The sequence below is a fragment of the Trichechus manatus genome, unplaced genomic scaffold (genome assembly GCF_000243295.1).
Source record: "Trichechus manatus latirostris isolate Lorelei unplaced genomic scaffold, TriManLat1.0 scaffold00243, whole genome shotgun sequence".
NCBI classification, from domain to species: domain Eukaryota; kingdom Metazoa; phylum Chordata; class Mammalia; order Sirenia; family Trichechidae; genus Trichechus; species Trichechus manatus.
The window spans coordinates 1,497,383-1,503,830 of record NW_004444179.1 but is presented as its reverse complement, the minus strand read 5'-3'; positions in this window follow the sequence as shown (position 1 = coordinate 1,503,830).

Here is a 6,448-nt window from a genome sequence, read left to right as displayed (position 1 = left end):
GGGCTGTTAACCAATGTCATAAAACAGCATGTGTGTTACTGTTACATGAGAAACTATCTGTTCTGTAAGCCTTCACCTGAAGTACAATAAAATATTAAAAAAAAAAAAAATTAAATGTGTTTGGGGCTCAGTAAACGTAGAACTGTCTCTTCTAAGGGAAGGCAGCGACCAAGGCAGTTCAGGAGTACGTATCATCTCTCCCCCACTCACATTCCTTCCCTCTCATGCTACTTCTATGCATCTGCAAATTTCTTTGTCCCTTTGTACCTTTCTAATGAGTGTCCGAAATTTTTCCTTACTCAGATCTCTATAAAACATTTTCTGATAATACCCCACCCAAGTAGATTCGACACTTATGCCTTTGGTGTACACAAAACTTCAAGCATCTTCAGAGTGGGGAACATGCCCCATTCATCTTTCCAAATACAGACCTTAACTTAGTGCCTAGTACTCAGTAGAAAATTCGTATTCATTACAGAAATGTTGAAAACCAAAGCACAAGGAGCTTAAACTCTGTTGGGAAATGTCACACAGCTGTATGACTAAACTAAAGGTGTCAAACTCCAAAGCTTGTGCTCTTTTCAGTAAATATATATATATCACATCATCCCCCTGCTTTTTAAGTAATGGAAGAGTATCTTCATATTTTCATTTTATAGCGGCTGATGATATACACAAAACTCAACCTGTTCAATAAATTTTTAAAAAATTAACTGAATTCTTATACATCTTGCTATTTTTATCCATGTTGTAGTCACGATAAAATCCAGATCTGACCCTTAGAAAACATGTTAAAAATACCAATGGACATTTTTATCTTTGAATTTACTGTATTCATTGAGAATAAATAATGGTATGATTATGAATTGAAGTATATTAGTGTCTGGAAAAAATGATCTGATTTGACCTTGTCAGAATAACATATCTATCTGTGCAGTACAGCTCTGATAGCATCCATGTGAAATGTCTGCTAGCACTTAGTTACAGACTACAGCATTATGCAAACCTGGATTTAAGTTCCAAGAAAAATATCTCTGTGATTTTTGGTAAGTTAATCTATCATAGCTTTTGTTTTCTGATCTATAAACAAGAACTGATAATAGTTACATTACAGGGTTGTGTGTGTGTGTGTGTGTGTGTGTGTGTGTGTGTGTGTATTTTACCAAGGGAAGCATTTACAGCTTTCATGGGATTCTCCAACTATGCTTGTGAATGTCTAAATCAAAGACCCACAGGTTTTAGCAGATAAGGAAGCAGGCAAATCTGCATGATTTAATTAAACTGAACTTCATGTTCTGGGCTCTTTTCCTTCTCATGGTGACCCTAGAAGAACGCTTATTCTCAGAGACTTCATCTACTTTGAGGTAGCTTTCACTGACTTCTACCCAGTTATCAAATATTTACAAACATACGCTGGAAAGAGGTCAGCATTCCTGGCAACTCCTATGGACTCGCAAATGAGAATATATCCTTGCTAAAATGAATAAAAAAAGAACTATTGGATTTCTGTCATCATCTTCTGGATTGCGGGATGTCAAGAGGAGCATAACGATCAGCCAAACTCCACCAAAATCACAGCATATGTAAAATCTGCCAGACTTGAACACAACTATGTAGTAACATGTCTGATTTTTCATCAAAATATATCTGTATAAGTCGGCAGACTCACTAGACAAACAGTTCAAACTGCTGATAAATTTCCAGGGGATATAAGTAATATAGATATCTGTGCACTGTTGTGTATTATAGATAGATATCTGAAATGAGAATACATAAACACTTATATCTATGTGTACATCGATAGGCTATTTATATAATTTTGGAAAGATTATTTATGTCATTTTTTAAATTAAAGATCAAAATTCTGGAAAACAGATAATCCAAAAAGTTTGCATAATGTTTGCTTGTATAGTGAACTGAGAGAAATTCATATTATTTTGCTAAAAAATATTAAAATTGCAAGGAGTAGTTTTCAATAGGAGCCATGGTGGCACTGTGGTTGAAGCTCTCGCCTACTAACCAGAATGTCCCCTGTTTGAATCCGCCAGTTGCTCCACGGGAGGAAGATGTGGCAGTCTGCTTCCATAAAGATTTACAGCCTTGAAAATCCCATGGGGCAGTTCTGCTCCATCCTATAGGGTCGCTAGGAGTAGGAATTGACTAGACTGCATGGGTTGATGCATTGGTTTAGTTTTCTACACTTAAAAGTATATTGCTTCTTAGAATATGGCTCCCAAATTTGATATGGGTCTCTATGGTAAATACTGTAACTTAAGCATAAATGAAGCTCTCTAAAAACATGCACAAGTTATTATTAATGACTCTTCACTTGTGATGTTTTACTTCAATATCATTAAAATGTTTGAAATATAGTAGACAGGAAAATATCACTTTATGTTTCATAACTTTAAGCAATTTTTGAAAATCAAAAGCCTCATTGTGTTTATTAATATGTTTATATATTTACATTTAAACATATATGTATATGAATACTGAAATACACATTTATATACATTAATAACTTAACCAAGTTGAGTTGTTTCATAAATTTGCACATAGTAATTTAAAACCAAAGTATAGATATAAATCTAAAATGAACTTTCAAATAAAAAATTGTCTAAGTTGAGAGCAGCCTATAAATAGTAAGAAAGGAAGTTAAAGTGATTACTCTTTAAATTATTTTAGAAAATTTTGCAGACAGAACCTGGGTATGCATTTCAATTGCACCATTTATTAGCTGTGGACTCTGTGCAAATTACTCACTTATTTCTAAACCTTCATTTTTTCATATTTTATGAAAACATTTAATAGATTATCTCAAAAATTCCAACAATGACATCTTGAGAAAAGTACTCTTAGTATTTCCAGATTATACACTAGGACACTAAGATACAGATAGTATAAGAAACTTACATCACTCAGTTGGAAAGAAGTGGCGCTATGTTTTGATATTAGGCAGCCTCATTCTACAGCTTGAGTTCTCAATCACAGTATGACTGATAGTACCCACTGCCATTGAGTCGGTTCTGTCTCATAGCAACCCTACAGGACAGAGTAGAACTGTCCCATAGAGTTTCCAAGGGGCACCTGGTGGATTCTAACTGCAGACCTTTTGGTTAGCAGCTGTAGTTCTTAACCACTACACCACCAGGTTTTCCATTACTGATAGTAGGTATCTACAAACAATGTACAAATAGAAACTAATTGCAGTTAGGGTTAAATTATTACTTATATCTCTTTAGTCCATTGGTTAAAACTTTATTCTGGAATGGCAGTGTTTTGATTTTGTCTAGATAACTTTCTCCCTCATTGCTAACTGTTTTGGCTCTGTACTCACATGCTTGTTTTTGCTGTTCTCCCCTCCCCTTCTCTTTCTTTCTGTGTGTGCATGTTAGTATTTTACGTTAACTTTATTCCAGTATCATTCCATGTCTTACAGTCATTCCTAATGATCTACGTCAGCAGAATGATGATGTCCAGGCTTCAGAGCTGATATATCAATTGCCATAAAATCACAATCTTTGTCTCTATGATTGCAAAAATTGCACTTTTAAGAGCAGAGAATTCACTAACAAGTCTATTCTACCTATTTCTATTCCTGGTTGCTGTAATAGATTTTTGTATTCAAAAGATATAACTTTTTCAGTACATCTCAGATGACTTGGTGATGTGGGTTAAGGAAGGAGATTCTAGACGGAGTTGACGTTTGCAGCAAAGAGATAGGAGGTGATCTGCATGATATTTATGGGAGCAAACAACAAATAAAATTGGGTGGAATAAGCTAGATTTACTCAGCGAATATTTATTAAGACTTATGTGAAGTGTACATGTGCTCAAAAGGAGCTAGTTTTGGAATTCTAGACTAAGGAACTGATGGGTTATAAAATCAATGCAAAGATCTCTTTAATTCTGAAATTGGTTATAACAGGACAAATTTAATGCAAAAATACAATTGAAGAGTTTTTTTTTTTTTAATTTAGTCAAAAGATCTCTGTGTATCATGTTAAATAGAATTAAAATGGTATTTGCTTTTACATTTCTTGTCAGTGCAGGTCATGGTCATTGTCATGGTTTGAATTATGTCCCCCAAAAAATGCGTGTATCAATTTGGCTAGGCCATGATTCTGGTACTGTGTGATTTTCCTGTATGTTGTAAACCTGCCTCTATGATGTTAATGAGGGGATGGGAGGCAGTTGTGTTAGTAAAGCAGGACCTGATCTACAAGACTGGATTGTGTCCTGAGGCAATCTCTTGAGATATAAAAGACATAAGTGAGCAGTGAGACAGGAGGACCTCATACCATCAAGAAAGCAGTGCTGGGGGAGGTGTGGTCAACATGGCGGACTAGTTAGACGCTTCCTATATCCCTCTTACAACAAAGACCTGGAAAAACAAGTGATTTGATTCTATGTGAACATCTGGCAGCCCTGAACAAGGCAAGGTTAAGAAATCCATCTGAGTCATACTGGAGAGGAAGATGGTTTGGAAGAGGTGAGGAGCGCTAGAGCCACGGCAGCGATACTGCAGAGATACAGCAACGCTGGGCCGCGGTAAAGCATACAAACAGCTGTGCTGTGTGCGCGCTTGAGAAGCAATTTCCACATCAAGAGAGATCCGGCAGCAGAGATTCTGCTTGGACACTCCGAACCAGTGAAAAGCAGCTCCCAAGAGGCTAGGATAAGTACATGTGTGCACACTTTCATAGCAATTAAAAAAAAAAAAAAGCCCATTTGGGAAAAACCTCTCTCCCTTTTACCTCCTACCTCTGCACTCTGCACCGGATTTGGGAAAAACCTCTCTTCCTTTTACCTCTTCCTTACCCGCTCTGCACCAGGAGTCCACTGGGCCGGAATTAGATCCCAAAAAGCACCCTGACCCATTCTCCTGGCCTTGGAGAGGGAATAAATAAGCTGCTGGCTCCCCTAGGCCAGGAACACAGGGTCAGCACAGCTCCTTTTCTAGCTATAGAAATCAGGGGTCCACAGACTCTGGGTGCCATACACCCCTGTATAGACTTGTGGGGGCCCATCTCAACAATGTTAGCCCTCACTACTACAGTACAACAGGGCAAACATCTGAAGTTTAACTTCAACTGCTTCAGCTGTGAACAGGGAGATTTGTGATCCTCAAAACAGCCCTGCCCCTCAAGTAGGCACTTTTATTGATCTGCAGCAGGGTCTTGAGGACTGGTGGTGGCTCCTAAAGTGCCTAGTCACCTGTTTCAGGAGTTCAAGAAAAAGTGGTGCCCTCGAATCTTTGCAGCCAACATAGTGGGGTGCTCTTAGCCCGGCTGCAAAAGTCACCTACCTATTCACCCTACAGAATAGGGACACACTTTCCTTTCAGAATCTCAGGAGAAGCCATCAGCCCCCTACCTGGCTCAGCAAGTGATCCCCTACCACAGCCAGAGTCCAGTGCCTGCACCAATCACCCATGCCTCTCTAGGACTGGGGGTGAGAGCCTGCATCACACACTTGGTGACCGACTGCCTGCACACCTGAGCTGATCCCATACAGGAAGTTTTCATGGACTCCAGCATGCACATACTTAGTTACAGAACTAATTACCTGGTGACAGGACATTAGAGATCAAAAGGTGTCAAAAATAAAACTAGTACACACGAGCAGCCTATCTGGGCATATCAAAACAAAACAAAATAAGAAGCTAGGTCTCACTAAGCAAACACAAAATAAAGTTATAATAAATTATTGATGGCTCAGAGACAGCAGTCAATATCAAGTCACATAAACAGGCAGTCCATGATGGCTTCAGCAAGCTCACAGAATAAAGAATCAATAAATTCTCTGCAGGAAGAGAACTTCTTGGAATTACCAGAGACAGAATACAAAAGATTAATATACAGAACTCTTCTAGAAATAAGAAAGGAAATTCGACAGAATGTATAAACAGCCAGGCAACATACAGGCACAGTAGCAGTGGAACTTAAAAAAGTTATTCAAGAACATAATGCCAAATTTAATAGGCTGCAAGAATCCATAGAGACAGCAATCAGAAATCCAGAAGATTAACAATAAAATTTCAGAATTAGACAACTCAATAGAAAGTCATAGGAGCAGAATTGAGGCAGTAGAACTTAGAATTAGCGACACTGAAGATAAAGGAAAAATCAGATAAAAGAATGAAGAAACTCTAAGAGTCATGTGGAACTCTATCAAGAGAAATAACCTATGAGTGATTAGAGTACCAGGACAGGGGGGATAACAGAAGATACAGAGAAAATGGTTGAAGATTTGTTGACAGAAAACTTCCCTGATATCATGAAAGATGAGAAGATATCTATCCAAGATGCTCATCAAACCCCACATAAGGTAGATCCCAAAAGAAAGTCACCAAGACATATTATAATCAAACCTATCAAAACCAAAGATAAAGAGAGAATTTTAAGAGCAGCTAGGGATGAAAGAAAAGTCATCTACAAAGGAGAGT